Here is an 18,708-nt window from a genome sequence, read left to right as displayed (position 1 = left end):
CAGCTTGTACAGTTCAGGCAAATGATCAATTTTGGTAATTTTTGGGACTCAAAATTACTCTATATTGTGAGTTTTATCGAATTCCCAAAAAAAAAAACAAAGAATATTTTCCGATTTTTTAAAAGAGGTAAAAAAAAATTTTTTAAATCAGCATATTTCTCCATTTATTTTCGGAAAATAATTTCATTCACTTTTCTCCAAAGGTTTTTTTTTTTTTAATGTATATTAAATTCTACACCGATTTAAATTGTCTTAAAATAATTGAAGTATATTTATTATTAAAATTTATAAGTATAATACACAAGTATTATCTTTATATTATACACTTGTTTTATTCGTACAACTTACAGTATTTTTTTTTATTCACGACTTTCGCAAAACACCTTTAACATTACAAAGATTTAAAATATAAATTTGACAGTTTAATATAACAGTAAATTCCATTTAAAAAAAATAATATAATATTGTATAGTTAATTCTTTGTATAATAATAATTATACAGAGAGTTTCAAAAGTATATGGATACCTGTAGCTGAACAAATCGTCAGCACGATTACATATTGAACAAATGAAAACAAACAATTGACTGAGTTAGTTGTTGAAATACCATACATAGACAGTGTTGACTAGTGTATCACATTACACATACATACATGTCACACATACATAACTAATATAACTGATATTCCCATATTTACGCCTAATTTGCGCCCTCACGGGTAAACAGTGATGTTAACGAAAAAATGTATCAAAAAAAAGTTGTTTTGCTTTTTATTAGAAGCTTTTTTTTCACTTATACTTTTAATACGGACCCAAGACCCAATTGACCTATGTTGCTTATTTACGAATTCGACCTCACTTTTTACATCCAGAGTACGCTGTAAAAATTTCAGCTTCATATCTTTTTTCGTTTTCGAGTTATCGTGTTGACAGATGGACGGACGGCCGAACGGACAACAGAAAATGGACTAATTAGGTGATTTTATGAGCACCCATACCAAAATTTTGTGCGTAGCATCAATATTTTTAAGCGTTACACACTTGGGTTTAAACTTTGTATATAACATATACATATGCATGGTATAAAAATAACCTCGTCAAATAGGACATCAATTATTAGCATGTTTTAAGAGTAGAATCAGAAAAAATTAAAAATATTGAAGTGTAATCAAAAGAATGTTTCAAACAAAATTTGTGGCAAAAACTGAAGGTCAACGGGTGTTCAAGGTCTTAAACAATAATTTATACTGATCATTTTTCGATAACTTAATGTACTGGCGGGTTTTTCAGATATGTCCATGTTCTGACGAGTTTTCCACACTTTTGGGATACCCTATATAAAATTCAAAATGTAGGTATATGAATGTATATTTAGTAGTTTTAAAACTACTGCTTACTTTCAATTTAAAACTTATAAAAATTACCATAGAACCAAGAAAATTAAAATATTTTAAATAAATTAAAGACAAAGTATTAGAATGAAGAAATAAACGCGTGGACTAATTTTGATATTTACACGTGTGCTGTACAACGCGTAGAAGTGTGTCATTTCAACACGCAAAAATTACATCATCATCGATTTAATAAAATATTTGGAATCATGTATTCCATACTAAGAAATTTACAAGTTTTAAATATAACCAAGACATAATTCTTACACAGTAAAGCAGAGAGGGTTGGTTACCGAAAATTCGAAAAACTATTGTTAATTAACAATAGTCTGACTTGCTGAAAAATTAACTTTAAAATAAATTTCCAACGATAGTAAATTCTTTAATGTGCTTAGAAGACACCATTATTTTTTCAAATTTTGAAATATATCAAGGTATATTAAGTATATTCCCAAGTTTGTAACGCTTAAAAATATTGATGCTACCAACAAAATTTTGGTATAGGTGTTCATAAAATCACCTAATTAGGCCATTTCCGATTGTCCGTCCGTCCGCCTGTAAAGATATCAAGCTGAAATTTTTACAGTGCACTTAGGATGTAAAAAGTGAGGTCGAGTTTGTAAACCGTTAGAGATAAAACAAAAGTAAAAATGTTCCTTATAAAAAAATTAACAACTTTTGTTTGAAACATTTTTTCGTAAACATATTGTTATTCATCATATTAATATTTTATGAAATATTAGCGAAAAACGAAACACTTTTTTTTTCATTTTTAATTGTTTCTAACTTTTGTACTCTTTTACTTGCTGGAAAACGTTCTGGTACATTTTTCTAGACATAATTCCGAATCCAACGAGCTATCACACGTATTCTTACGACAATTATTTATATATTTCACCAATTTGAACTTGTTGACTAGACTATTATTCTATAAGAAATAACTTACTATTTTAAAGAAAAGAATCAGTATTTAACATGTTCTAATTTTCTAATTTTTCAGTATATCAAGTTAAAAATAAATGACCATTACCAGAGATTTTTTTATTTGCTAGTGTAAGTATAATTTAACAACTAGTTTCGGCTTGCTTAAAACTAATTATAACTATAATTCGGACTTTGACTATCATATGACAGATATATTAAATGTATTTTTATACAATTAAAATAAAGATTATTATTTTTAAATACTTAAAAATTAAAATATATTATAAAAATGTTTAAGATATTTTTTTTCACACAGTCTTTATAGTGTTATTATAGGCTCCGGAGCTGGTTACTACGGTTACTTTTATTAAATATCATTAAATTAAAAAGAAAAAAAAAACAGATTCTTATCAGTCGCATATATTCTCTCAATTTCATCTGACATAAGTGGACTTTCTATTTTTTTATACGTAATATACCATTCTGGCTGGATCCAGGGAGATATTTGAAATTCATTTTAAAACGGCTGGCTTAAGAGACAATTGCCGAGGTTGCGCGTAGCATATTTTTGCGCTTTGTACATAATCGGGATTTCTGTTTCAAGGGAACCGGAAAATTTTTAATGGGTAATAAGTTTGTAATTGATGAATATCCATTAAGGTACCACGAGCGCCAAGGAAATTTAAGACTTAGGATTGAAGTTATTTGTACCTTATTTTCAATTTCGATTATGAATTTTGTTATAACTTCATGAATGCAGATGAAAAATAAGAATAAAACTTTTCGATATCTGCCTTGGTTTTCGAAATATCGAAAAATTAATATTTAAAAAAATTTTTCAATATTTTGAAAATTACTCCAGATATCGAAAAATTTTATAATTACTTTTCGTCTAATATTGCGAAGTTTTAACAAAATTCATCATCAAAATTAAAAAAAGGATTTTATCTAAATTTGTGTTCCCACTACCGTGTTCATCCTTAATTAGTCGGGCACAACGGGGGTTTTTTGTTTTCTATAATTTATTAAGGTTTTAACTATGGTTTCTTAATAATTTTTGTTTAATTCCATCGATTAGTTTTGGAGATATCTATGAAAACATATCATCCATCTACCGTTTTCCCACTTAAGTTAAGACCAATGTTAAATATGTCTACTTTTTAAGTTATTTATTTATTTAAATAATCGGCCAACCCCATTTAAAATTTTCAGAATTGATTTAGACTTAGTCTAACTTCATTTAAAAAAAATATTAAGCATTTTATCCAAAATTGCCCTGACGCTCGTACATCCTTAATGAAGATGATCTTATAAAAAAATAAAAATAAAAAACACGCTTTATTTCCTGGGGTGAGTGGAGTGCTGTCTACCTTCATTCTTTAGATAAGCGGATTTGACAGATATCAACCACCCCACGCTTTGAATTTTACATTACGATTAAAATTAGTATCCACTTTTTAGTATTATAAAGCGTGCTTTTTTTAGTTTTTGTAAACAATAATTTATTTTTTTTAAGTCTCACATTGTTAATGATTGCGTACCTACTATTTTGGTGTCTTTGACAAATTATTTTTTTTTATTCCATTGTCTTCTTCTTTAAATATCATCCTATAAGGCCTTTCAATTTCTCGAAGCATCCTGAAATGATACTCTAATATTACACCCGGCCCTAGACTCATTTGGCTCTTTTTTTATTTTAAAGCGGTATTATTCTGGCAAATTTATGTTTTTTATAATATGACATTTTTATTATTTTTCTAATTAATTTTCAAAATTAATAAGTTTTGTGTGTTTTTGTAAAAATAAGTTGTGAGTTCTTAAATAATTAATTTGAGCTATAAATTATATTTTTATTATAGTTTATAATTTATTAATTTTTCAAAATAATATTACTTTTGACCAAAAACTACTTATTTCTTGTTTTGAGCACAATCAAACACAAGGTACTTGAAACCACACTATATTTCTTGTATATATTGCAAAAAGTCGGAAATGGGCCTTTGTCCTAAAATTTCTTTATAACTTTGAAGGACGTTCGTTGTCGACCCAAACCTTATGTGAATTAAACTTTTATACAACACCAATAACCACGAAAATATGAATGATTTAATTGAACAAATAGAAAGAAAGGTAAAAAAACACTTGGTGACGGCATAACCTGCAGTTGCCATAGAGACTACATATCAAAAGTTGTTTTACAAGAATAAAATTATTTAAATTGCTGATATTTTTTATGTTTATTAATCGATTTTAATTTTGATGCTTCCAACTAAAAATAGTTGTAATTTATGTAACACTTGATTGATACCCGCTCGCTTCACTGGGCTTACAAGTAAAAACCACCGCTTTATAGCCTCCACATCTCTTGATCTCAGTTATCCTTCCATAACACTTGAAGGGATTGTTTTACGCAACTAAAAGATATGCACAGTTTTCAATTTTTTAAATTGTATTGTGGTCATAATTCATTGAGTACCTAAATCAGAAAAGGTAGCCATGAATTGTGACATTTACTATTTTAAATTTTTAAAGAAATCTCTAATTTATGTTTCAAAATGATGATCGTAACTCTGATCCATCTATGATCATCATTTTGTACCATAAATTAAATTTTTCTGTAAAAATTTAAAATAGTTCAGGTCTGATTAAATTTATTAAAAAATATTTTGTTTTTAGTATCTTTATCTTTTTGATTTATAGCTCATGTGTTATTCTGATGTATGAGCTATATTGCTGTACAGTTTCATTAAAAACCATTTGCTAGTTTTTGCGTGAAAGCGTAACAAACAAACAAACATCCTCACTTTCACATTTATAATATATAGGGATAGGGATTCAATTCAAAAAAATTATTCCCGTTTAACTTCCATTTTTAAAATTTTAACATTTCGTTTTATGCATTATTTTGTGGTATAAAAAATTACCGTACATTACAATATGACAAAACATGTATAAAAAAACATTTGTAAATATTTACAACAGCTATTTATTATATGGCCATTATTATTACAAGTATTTTATTTTATTATTCATGCTGCTGAGAGTATTTTGCTGAGCACTGAATACCGACTGTTTTTAAAATAAAGAAGATGAAGTCAAAAATAAAATAAATTATTAACAGTAATAAAACATTGTGAACTTATCTTCTCTAAATATTTGGAATCAAAAACGCTTAAACGATTGATTGAATATTGTATTTTTGTCTTTGTTAATCTACTCTGTGAAGCCAAAATATACATACTTGGTATACGTTGGGCTTATCTATCAAAATATATGATATAAGGTCCCGACAAATATAGGCATCATTTAATATCAAATTTGTTTGTGAACAAATCATATAGATTTTTCCACAAAAAAAATACTTTTCCGAGACATTCTATGTAGTTTTTAACCGACTTCAAACAAAAAAGGAGGAGGTTATCAATTCGACTGTATTTTAATTTTAATTTTGTTATTTCAGAACTTTTGACTGGGTGAACCAATTTTGATAATTATTTATCTATTTGAAAGCTGGTGCTTTCCGTGTGGTCCGATTTCATTTTAGTCGAGTTCTGACAACGAAATCCATGATAAATCCACAAAAATCTTAAATTTGCATTAAGTATGCACGACAAGAGGACGAATAACTCTATATCACGCCAACCGATTTCGATGTTTTTTTAATGAAATATTAGTTAGTGTACTTTAGATGCACTAAAAATCACAAAATAAAAAAAAAAATTTTAACAGTAAGAAAACCGACTTTAAAAGAAAAACTTTTCCAAATCAAATAAATATGCACTAAAAAGTAAAAAAATAACGATAATATAATGTAGTTAAATTATATTAATTTTTGGAGTCGGTGTCAGCCAAGCTAATGTAGCAAACTATTCTGTCAGAGTTGTTTCCTTAGCTGTTACCCGAATAAAAAGTTTTTATTATTCGGTAAAAATTTAATATAAGCTTGTTTTACAAAATATTTTGTTTAACTGTTAAGTGTATAACAGCGGTCATTTGTAATCTTTTTTCTTTTTGATATGTATTTCTTGTCTATATAGTTTTACATTAAAAAATGACTGTTTATTCAATGAAATGTAAATACATATATTATTGTAATAATAATAATATTTTATTATTATTATGCGGATATCTACTTAAAAACATAGAAACATTACAAATATAAAATTTAATTTTTTCAAAGAAAATTAACCGATTCATTACCTGTAAAAAACATAAAAACAAGTAATTTATAAAAGATAGATGTTTTATAAAATTAAAAATATATTTATAATATGGCCACTTACATCCAAGATGTGAGTTAATGATGTTTTGAATAAAAAATATGGTTATAAATATTTTTCAACATGTTACGATGTTAAGGATTACATAGAACAAAACGCATTTTTATTTTGCTTTTATCCGTAAGGTAGTACGGATAAAAGACTAGATTTAGGGTTGAAATTATTTGTACCTTATTTTCAACTTTAATGATGCTTGAATATCCATTAAGGTACCACGAAAGCCAAGGCAATTTAAGACTTAGGATTGAAGTTATTTGTACCTTATTTTCAATTTCGATTATGAATTTAGTTATAACTTCATGAATGTAGACGAAAAATTAGAATAAAATTTTTTGATATTTGTCTTGGTTTTCGAAATATCGAAAGCTAAATAATTAAATAAAATTTTCAATTTTCGATATTTTAAAAATTACTCCAGATATCGAAAAATGTCATTCTTACTTTTCGTCTTATTTTGTCTAGTTATAACATAATTAATAATCAAAATTGAAAAAAATATTTTTTTACGTTAGGTGCGGTTCTAGAATTTTTTTCCGGAGGGGATCATAAGTTATAAAATCACCTAATTAGTCCATTTTCGGTTGTCTGCACGCCTGTTCGTCTGTCCGTGTGTCTGTCACGCGATAACTCAAAAACGAAAAAAGATATCAAGCGGAAATTTTTACAGCGTACTCAGGACGTAAAAAGTGAGGTCGAGTTTGCAAATGAGCAGCATAGGTCAATTGGGTCTTAGGTCCGTGGGACTCATCTTGTAAACCGTTATAGAGATACAACAAAAGATTACATTTAGAAAATATTCCTAATACAAAAATAACCAACTTTTGTTTGAAACATTTTTTCGTAAACATCACGTGAGGGCGCAAATTAGGCGTAAATTGTATAGTATGTATTAAATGGGGATAACAGTTATGTATGTGTGATATGTATGTATGTGTAATGTGAAAAAGTAATCAACAATGTCTATGCATGGTATTTCAAGAATTAACTCAGTCAATTGTTTGTTTTCACTTTTTAAATATAAAAAAACCATTATTACTTATGGTTTTTTTAGTTAAAATTAAAACACAATATAATATAATTAATATTGACTTTATATTATAAAATTGGTTCTTTTTTATTGGTTTTGTGAATTGATATATCATTTTATGACATTTTATTAAAAACTTATTACTTGTATGCAAATTTTAATTGTAAATTATGTGAATAATTTCTAACTATATAAGATTGTATTTTATAATATATGGAGGTCTATAATTATTTCTTGAATGTACAAGGCGATTCAGTTAAAAAAATGGCAATCATAATCGATTAATTCCATCTTTAATTTTCTTCCAAAATTTATTTCTTTGTTTATATACAGAGTTAAGTCATACTGAAGTTTACCGTCATTAGAAGGCTTTAATTAAGATATATTAATCTGATCTAGCAGATCTTGTAATTAGTTGAGTGCATCTTTATGTGTATTAAGTAATGGGTAGTAGGTAATTATTCCAAAAAAAATTTTTACCAAAAAGAAAACAAACTTTTAGTAATTTTTACAATTTTAGATACTCATGATTTGGTGGCGATTTTTTTCTTTTTTAGATTAATCAGTGATTGATTGGTTTAAAAATATGAGATATATAGTCAAACCTGGGTAAGTGAGAACTGGATAAGTGAGAAAACTCTATAAGTAAGAGTAATAGCCAGGACCCGGCATTTTAAACTCCCAAAACCTCTAGTAGCGAGAAACAGAAACCTCTGTAAGAGAGAGTCGTTTTTCCCTCATGGACCTCCGTAAATGAGACTGCTTCTTATCTATACCTCTATAAGCGACAGTCGAGCTTTATTTATTTATATTATTTAGGAGACATATTTACTACATTCTTACTTGCTGTGACTTGTTATGGCTGCGTACCTCTATAAGAGAGAAACGCTACACATGTACCTGCATTAGCGAGAAACTCGGGTTAGTGAGAACCCCTATAAGCGAGAATGAGTTTGTGTCCCCTTGAACTCTCGCTTATCCAGGTTTGACTGTAATATATAAAACACCTGACATCGAATCAAGAAATCCCTCAGATTTCGTTGGTATGGAATTTTGGATGATATCTCTGAAATCACTTACCCAATAAGGCCAAAATTACCTTTGTACTAAAGTAATATCCAAATTGAAGGCAGAAAAATTGTCTCGATTATTGCAATTTTTCAAAGTAAAATACTTTCTAAGATACTGTCCAAAAAAATGTATACGAACCGCTAAGATGTAAATTTACCAAGTCTGGGAAAGTACTCAAGACCTTCAAAATTTGTTACTTTTGATAAGGAAAAATTCCTTATAAACAAGCTTTTATAAGCTAGTTACGTATTTATGTAACGGAATACTTGAACGTGATTTTCGTCTACTTCAAAACGTCGGATTGAATTGAAACTTCGCACACATATCATAGATCGATGATATTATAATAATTTAATAAGGTTGTCTTATTGTCCTGATCAGAATCTTCAAAGATATCGATTTTTTCCATAACTGAACTTAAAAGTTGAAAATACAAATAAATAGAAAAAATTAAAAAAACACGCTTTTGTAACTTACTGAACTAAAAAGTATGAAATAATATCTAATAAATATAGAGTCATTAAGAAAAAAATCATTTTATTTAAAAAAAAGCGTGGGGTGCTTTTTAAGATATTTTATAATGATTTTACTTTTACCAATACTTATCAATAAAATATTTACAATCATTAAAATCTAATGTTCCTACTACCACGCTTTTTTACGATAAAATGATTTTTTCATAATCACTCTATTTATTTTTTGGGTTGTTAAAATTATTTTTTACTATTTGGTTCAGCTAGTTACAAAAGCGTGTCTTTTAGTTTTTTTAAACCGGTGTTTATTTTCTAAAATCCATGATCATTTATAACCAATAAAGTTGAATTGCAGCTAAAACACTTCATCAAAAATACAAGGTAACATGTCCTTTAAATATTACAATTTTTGTTGTTTTTATCTCGATAAAATTTTTTGAAATTTTCACTTTAAACGTCTTAAAGAATCTTATCAAAACAAACAAATCACCTTGTTCTTATTGATACATTTTTAAAATTTATTAATGTACAAAAGAACTTAAAATAGTCTATAATCAAATATTTTAAAATGATTTGACTTTTCGTTGATCAATTTGCATTGTAATGTAAATTAATATACAATGTGTCTGTCCACTGTCCACTAACTAACTAACTATAACTTGGTCTGCCATAGTCAATATTTTAAAAAATAAAATTTATATCTTTATTATAAAATCAAACCCAATTATAATTTTTTATACAAATATTACGACTCATACAGAATAATTTAATTTTTTTAAATATAAATTGTTCTTTAAGATATTGATCGCACAGGTCTTTTGAATTACTGTGGCCTGGTCAGTTCGATGCAGTGCATACACTGTATTTTTTATGTCCATAGTTATAAATTATTTTTAAATTTTTTAATAAATTATTAACTTTAAAAATGTAGTTGATAACTTAATAACCACTTTCATCAATAACCATTAAGCTTCAAGTCTTCGAATTAAAAATAACCAAGCGGCGGCATGGCGCGTCTTTATAATAAACAGTTCTCTTCTTTGAATAAAAGAGACTGTATATGCTATAATTTTCTATAGATATAGTGCCTGATTCACATGCTATGTTTATTATTATGATTTTTAAGTAGTAATCGCTATGCAACAAGTGCAACTAAGAACAGTCTCCATTAAATTATTTTATTACTTTAAAGCCTTTTCGAAACTGAACCGATTCTGATGATAATCGAAAATTTTAAACTCGTACTTGAAACATAGGTAAGAATACTATCTACATTAAATTAACTTTCAAACGAAACATAAACAAAATCAAAATCGGTCCATCCTCTTAGGCTCTACAATGCCATAGACTGACAGACAAACACACGCATATAGCGGTCAACCTAGCGGTAGTTCGGGATTTAAAAATAGTGAAAAAAATCTGTTAAAAATGGTATTGGAAAATCACAAACTGAAAAAGATCACTAGGCATCTCAATTGTTTGAAAAAAAAAAAGCGGCATATCTCGCGGCACACGGCCCTCGGAAAATTGCCAATCATATTCAATCATATTTTTGTCAGTGATTTATGACGGTAAACGAATGTTAAGAGTTCCTTCCTTTGCACTGGTCAAGTGCCTAGGATCCCGACATCGATGGATAACCTTCGTATCAGAATTTGAGAAATCACATCTAAAATTGGCTTTAAAAATGTATTGATCGATTATCTATAATTATTGATACACAGACATAATTATTTTATAAGTACTTTTAACTTAAATCCATTTCACAAAATAAAAATTAATTCTTCATTCATCTAGTATGAGTAGTCCAATATTTTTAAATATTTTTTATTAAATATAATTTTTATGTAATTTAATATTTAATTTGGATTAATTATAAAAATTAATTTTTATTAATCCAAAATAATTGCTCAGTATTTATAATAATATTGGTAATAAATATACAGGTTGAAATCATTTTAATCAATAATGGGAAAACTTGTAACGTAACTACAATACAGAAAAATTATTTATAGTCTACAGTACAGAGAGGGATATGATTTCGTGACTAACACACTCACGAAACTTCGCGAGTGACTTCATTTCAGTGTAACCTGCAACATTTTTATTTACCAAACTTTAGAAATTGGGGCGTAGGTCTGAGAAAACGGCTCATGAAATATGTAGGCCAGTATGTACATTTATTTTACTTCTATTTATTAAATAATTGTGTAAAAATTAGCCGGTTGTTCATAAATTTTCATACCCCCGTTTTTCCGACTTGTTGGGGGTAGAGGTCACACCAAGCGGTCCTATATTTTTGTAGGCCACTAAAATTCTCTCTTATTATATTCATAAATAAAAGAAATGTGCATACTGGCCTAGATATTTCATGAGCCGTTTTCTCAGACCTACACCTTAAACATGTCAGTTTAACGACTATATGTTTTATTATGGTAAGGCCCCAATTTCCAAAGTTTTCGTAAATAAAAATGTTGCAGGTTACACTGAAATGAAACCACTCACGAAGTTTAGTGAGTGTGTTAATCACGAAATCCTACCTTCTCTATACTGTAGACAATTAAGGTAGAAAATGCATTATAGTCATGTTCAAAAAATCACGCTTGCACAGAGTGATTGTACTTAATACTTAGACATAATACGTATATATATACATATACAAATTATACACACATAGCTGCATATTTATTAATTGTTTTTTGTGTTTATCTTTTCACAAGGCGGGCAAGAACTGGTCGGCTTAATCCTTCAGCGTGTTTGCCTCCAAACAACCTTTTTTTTCCATTATCGATTAAAATATTCCACTCTGTATAAGTATTTATTATATCAAATAATTATTAAAATAATTTTTTAAGTAATTTTATAATGTTTAAAAAATTGTAAAATGTTTTGTAACGGTATTTTTATTATTCATAATTGTTATAATTTAGTAATAATTTTTTTTTTTTAAATTAAATTAATAATAAATTTTTGTATTATCACTTATATTTTGAATAATATAAGTGATAATTATATATATTTATTTACATTACAGATATGTTATTATGCGGCGCTATAATTATCAGTAAGGTTTTTAAAAAAAAAAAATGTATTTATAGAAATTTTTTAGTTATAAAATTTTGTAAAAATAGAAATACTACTGTGCAAAAAAAATAAGGTGATATTGTATTTATTTTGAAAATTCTTTATTTATTCTTCCAAATCAATTTCATTCCCTTCAAAGTAATCCCCTCCCGATGCAATGCACTTATGCCAACGGATTTTCCAATCTTCGAGACACTGGTTGTAGTCTGAAATGATCACGAATTATGAGTGCAGTATGGGATGGTGCATTATAGTGGTGTAAAAACCATGAATTGTCTTTCCACAATTCCGGCCTTTTTAGGCGGATAGCGTTACGCAAATAATGCATAACGTTCAAATGATATTCCTTGTCTTCCATTATGCACAACAAACGCGCGCATAGTACTAGTCAACCTTAGTGGCTCAGTTAGTTAAGGCGTAACCAATTCCGTTCGCGGTATCCCTAGAGTAGCGGGTTCGATTCCCGCTGTCACAACAAAAATTAATTAAAACAATCCATGTGACGGGTTGGTGTAGTGTAATCCATGCATGAAGGAGCGGCACTCAGCCTCTGAAATTAATTGAGGAACTGATAAATAAAATTCTCAGCGGAAAAGGTAGTAAATCACAATGGGCTCTATAGCGTAAGTGTGCCCTTCTCCGACAGCCAATATAACCAAACCGATTACTAGTGATGTTAGATGTTATCTAAATCTAAATCATTAATTTACATTTTAAAATTTTTAATTTATGTCCGACTAACCATAAGAAAACAAATAATATTTATAATATTTATAACATAAACCGCCATATAATCGTGTCTTTTACAATTTATTGTATTCGTTTGTGTTAAAAATGCACCAGAAAATTTATGCAAAAACAGTCAATTTTTATGGTGTCTGCCTGAGTGTCTTTGTATGTGTGCATGTTAATCTCACTTTACTCTTTGAGAGCTGATAGCTGATGGTTGACTGAAAGGAAATATCAAATAAATAACAATAAAACGTATTTATCGTTTGTTATGCACGATTTGACTTCAAGGCAACATAATTAAATATGGCTGTAAATTTAGGATTCCGTTAGAAAAAATGGAACCCTCAGCTGTCTGTGATGTATAAACATTTTAAAATCCGTAGAAATTTTCCATTTGTAGTTTTTAATAAATAGCATATACCATTAGATTATCTCTCAGAGAAGAAAAGAAATTTTTTTGCTCAAATGAACATACGAAGCCCCAAAGATGCAAAAGTGTGTTTTCCCTTCTAATTTTTAACTCAACACTTCCGTCAATCGTTCGGAAATCTTTAGTCCCGTGATGACACATTTGCTCACGTGTCCTGCATCTACGTCAAATATTTTGTGCGTGAAATATGCTTTAATTGACCGAGTACGAATTTGAATAAGTGCATAATTTTAGGACAAAAATCAAAATAAATATAATCAAATTTAGAAAATAAATGTAAACTTATATGGGTTATGTACGAGTAAGAATGCTTTCAATAAAAATTAGAATATAAATAAATCATAAAAAAGTTACGTACGTTATCTGCATCCATTAAACTTATTATTAAAATTAATTATTATCAATAAAATTATTAACTTAATATTTTTGACAAATAAATTTCAACGATTTATACCGTACGGAGCCGAATAACCTATCGTAAGAACATAAACAAGCGCAAAAATTTCCGCAGAAAATATTTTTTGGTTTCATCTTTAGTCTGGTTATGAGATATTTTTAAAAGGCACCGAGATATTTGCATAGTAAGATTGAATCCTTGACGGAACCCTGTTATGCGTGTACCACACATACTTGACCTACTTTTTAGTAATGGATGAGTGTGTTGCCTATAGACATTTTATTTTTTTTTTAAATATCTGCTAAAATAAATTGAATTTTGTAAGAAAAAAAAAATGTATTTCACAATTTTATTTACAAAAAGTATGGTATTATATCATTTGGCTACACATTTCACAATAGTGCAGGAAGCAGGAATATCCGCAGTGTTGGTATTAACCTGCTAATAAAAGTTACTAAGCCGAGTTGATTCGCAGCGAAGCAAAATGATATAGAATTATAGAGGAATACAGATGTCCTATAGTATGCGACAAGTAAATTTCTATGGTTTATTTGCGCGATTTACTTACAGTAAAAATCTCACTAATATTCTTACTATCAATAGTGCACGAAGTCCGATCGTTCTTTTTATAGCATCTATATATACATAGTATATTAAGTTTAGTCTCAAGTTTGTAACGCTTAAAATATTGATGCTACGAAAAAAAATTGTGTACAGGTGTTCATAGAATCACCTAATTAGTCTAATTCCGGTTGTCTGTTCGTCCGTTCGTAAGCACGATAACTCAAAAACGAAAAGAGTAAAAAGGAAGTAAAAATTGAGGTCGAGTTCGTAAATGAGCAACATAGGTTATACAGGTCTTGGGTCCGTAAGACCCATCTTGTAAATCGTTAGAGATAGAACAAAAGTTTAAATTTAAAAAAATATTCCTTATTAAAAAATAACCAACTTTTGTTTGGAACATTTTTTCGTAAACATCACTGTTTACCCGTGAGAGGTCAAATTAGGCGTAAATTGTATTGTATGCATTATATGGGGATATCAGTAATGTATGTGTGACATGTATGAATGTGATAAAGTAATCAACAAAATCTATGTTTGATATTTCAACAATTAACTCAGTCAATTGTTTGTTTTCACTTCTTTTTTAATAACTTATTCTTTAATAATTTTTACCATTTTAGACAATTTATTATTATTTAATTTAATTTCATGTATATTATATATTGAGTAATTGTTAACTATTAAATATTAAATTTATTAATATTATTTATTGATTTATTATGATTAATAAATAATAAATATTATTTGTAATATATTAGCTGATAGTATACAATTTAATTTTAAATCAATATTTTATAAATAATATATTATAATATTTCTAATAAATAAATATTATTTTATAATAATAGTAAAAAATTTTTGTAACATTTTATATATTATTAAAAAGTTGAATAAACTAATTGTAAGCAATAAACAATATTTTAAGGATAAATTTTCACCATAAGGTAGGATATTGAGTTAATTATCACTTTCACTGATTAATCATTCAATGGAGTGTTAAAAAAATACCCTGCCCAAGATAAAAAATTCAATAAATAAAATAATTAAAAAACTTAAAAGCCCAACTACGTAAATAAAACTGGAAAGAAAGATGCAAAATTTTCAGAATTGATTTAGAACTAGTTCAACTTCACATTTAAAAAAAACAAACAAGGCTTTTATTCAAAATTGGTTTGACGCTCTTACATCCTTAATAAATCTTTTATTGAAAATCTTAACTTTGTAATAACTTTAATTACACTTTTTAAATTACTTAACATTATTATTACTTATCTTAAATACGTATTACTTGATTTCAAAATCGTAGGTAGTAAATAATAAGAAATAAACTTATTACAATATTAATTATTAATATGAAAACTTTCTTTAAAATATACATATATATGAAAAAACATAAAAATAATATAAAATATAAAAATTAAAATGCTGCTGCATATTATTTTATAATTTACATATATTTCTACTTAATAATATCTTCAAAATTAATTATTATTATGATATTTTATCACGATAAATAAAATAAAATAAATTATCTTTTATTGCACAAAAAATTAAATATAAATGTCTTATTAAAGTATCATTAATAATATTTTTTATATTATTTTAGTTAAAAAGCTCTCACTTAACGAAGTTGGTAAAGGCTTTCTGTCTGAACTTTTTCGGATTATACAAAAATAATGGTGCAATTCACCCCTTTTTTCAAGATGGCGGGCGGGGGACAAGGGCGCCAACCCCACAAACTTGGGGTTAAGGTTGTATTGACCTCCCCTACATGTCCCACAAATAAAATCGCGCCCTCCCCAAAAATATTCAGTTCGGCCCTAAAATTGTAACATTTCAATGGACTAAAATCAAGTGTATATATTTCTACTAAATTTGAATGAAAAAATTTTAAATTTTATTGTATAATTTCAAACATTTATTCAAAATTTATACGAAAATTTGATTTTTATAATTACTCGTGGACGCATAGGAATAGAATTATAGGTGGAGCCCCATAACTAAAAAAACATCAAAAAAATTTCATATATTGTATAAAATTGCATGTATATAGTAGTTTCAAATAATTATAAAACTAATTTTGCAAAAAAGATCATCTCAACATAGTGTAATTATAATGTGACTTATAATGTTAGTTAAGAAGTTAAGTAGTCTTACTTATATCGTTCGTTCACTGTCCTACACTTAAGTTAGTTCGCATTCGCATGCCTCTGTGTTGACTAAGTAGTCATTACTTTAAGACAATCTTACTTGTCATATTATAAAGTACATAAACAATTTTATATGATATAAACATCAGATTAGTGATGTAACGAATATCTGTTTTAATTTGTCATAAACGCAAGAATAAAAGTCATTGTGACATCAATATATTCACTGTCTCCTGGTTAATCTAATATCACTATTTATCAAAATATGAAAGTACGGATGATTGTTTGTTTCTTTGTTACGCTTTCACGCAAAGGCTAGAGAATGGATTTGAATGAAACTGTAAAACAGTATAGTTCATACATCAGAATAACATATGAGCTATAATTTATAAATATATATTTTTAAAAAATAATTAAAAAATTTAATTTAATGTACGGCAGTTCATGACCATCTTTTCTGATATACTCAATGGCTATTTTACATTTGAAGAAATTGAAAACTATATTTTAGTTATGTGAAACAATCCCTTCTTGTGCTATGGACGGGGGATAAGTGAAATCAAGAGAGGTGGAGGTTAGAAAGCGGTAGTTTTACTTTTAAGATCAGTGAAGCGGGTGGATATCAATCTATTATATTATAACAGTGAAAGTTTGGATAGATGGACGGCCGTAAATTTGGCACAGAGATAGATTATAGTCTTTTATATGCTTTTTATTCCGGTAAAATGTATGGTTCCGATTTAATAGATTTGTTTTAATTTTTCATAAATCAGAGGATCAACAAGATTTCTTGCATTGGTAGTGGTAGTTTAGTGGTTAGAAAATGATATAAGCTAATTTTATTCCGGAAAAATGCATGGTTCGTATGGGATAGCATACAAGAATCGTGTTTTGTAAAAGTTCGTGAAATAGATTTATAGCGCATTTTCTCAAGAAGGCTTGATTAATTTACACAGTAACGATAAAAACGCTCAAAATCTCTTCTAATCGCGGTTAACACCCCCATAGAAATGAAATTATCACCGAAAATTATCCAAAAGTCTTCATACTATCTGCACACATCTTAAATATACCTCGCGAAAGAAAATGACCTAATCCTTGTCGACAAGCCAACCCTTTCGAAAATTGATACAATTTTTAAATGGTAAGAAATGCATGGTGTTTGTTACAATGCTGGATTACTCAAAAAGTATCCGATAATACTAATATAATTTCGATTTGTGAACCCATATATAAAAAAAAGAAAAATATAAAAAAACTGTTTTGACTATCACAAATATAAAAAACTGTTTGATCTATCACAAGTGCAGTTATTTTGTATTATGTTCTTTGAAACATACGTAAAAATGAAATTTTGGAGCATATCAAAAAATAATTTTACTTTTTAAAAATTTCAATTGCAATGTTTCTCATATTCTTTCGACTTTAATTTGTTCCATTCTTCTAATGAATGCATTATTCGGAACATAACTAAAACTAAAAACACATATGAAAATTATTTTTGTAATTGTTGTTTTAAATACTTCTTCATATTATTTTTTCAAAATGACTCTTAATCGTGCTATAATTTGTTAAGATAAGCGTAGTAAAATAATATTATAATTGGAATATTAAAGTCATTTTATAATGGTGAAAAATATTAATTATAAAATGGAATTTAAAAATAAAATATACTAAACAAATTGCTAATTGAAACAAGAATATTTATTTTTCAGTAATTATTTCTGAAGCAAAATCAATGTGCTATTTTAAGAAAATATTGCGAGAAAATTCATGACGATTTATAATATTTGTCCATGTAGTTTCCGTGGTGTAGTGGTTATCACATCCGCCTAACACGCGGAAGGTCCCCGGTTCGATCCCGGGCGGAAACACTTAAATTTTTTTCTTGTTTATTTTTTACACCGTGATTATCACTATATTTTCACTTCATAAAATCTTTAAGAAAAGGATTTAAAGCCAACTTTAAAAAACATGGGTCAGATTAATATTTGGAGAACATGTATTATAACAAGTGAAAACAAGCAATTGACTCAGTTAATTGTTGAAATACCATGCAAAAACAGTGTTGATTACTCTATCATACATGTTTCACATACATAACTAATATCTCCATATAATACATACTATACAATTTACGCCTAATTTGCACCCTCACGGGTACACAGTGATGTTTACGAAAAAA

General features: G+C 27.7%; 1 non-coding gene across 1 annotated transcript; it reads left to right on the top strand.

The window, feature by feature from the left end:
* Window positions 1–18,324: 18,324 nt before the first annotated feature.
* On the top strand, window positions 18,325–18,397 carry Trnav-aac. Its single transcript has one exon. It is a non-coding gene; the product is annotated as a tRNA-Val (tRNA).
* The last annotated feature ends 311 nt before the right edge of the window (window positions 18,398–18,708 follow it).

Source organism: Chrysoperla carnea, chromosome 3 (assembly GCF_905475395.1).
Source record: "Chrysoperla carnea chromosome 3, inChrCarn1.1, whole genome shotgun sequence".
In the NCBI taxonomy this organism is placed as follows: domain Eukaryota; kingdom Metazoa; phylum Arthropoda; class Insecta; order Neuroptera; family Chrysopidae; genus Chrysoperla; species Chrysoperla carnea.
This window is presented reverse-complemented; position numbering and strand designations above follow the sequence as displayed.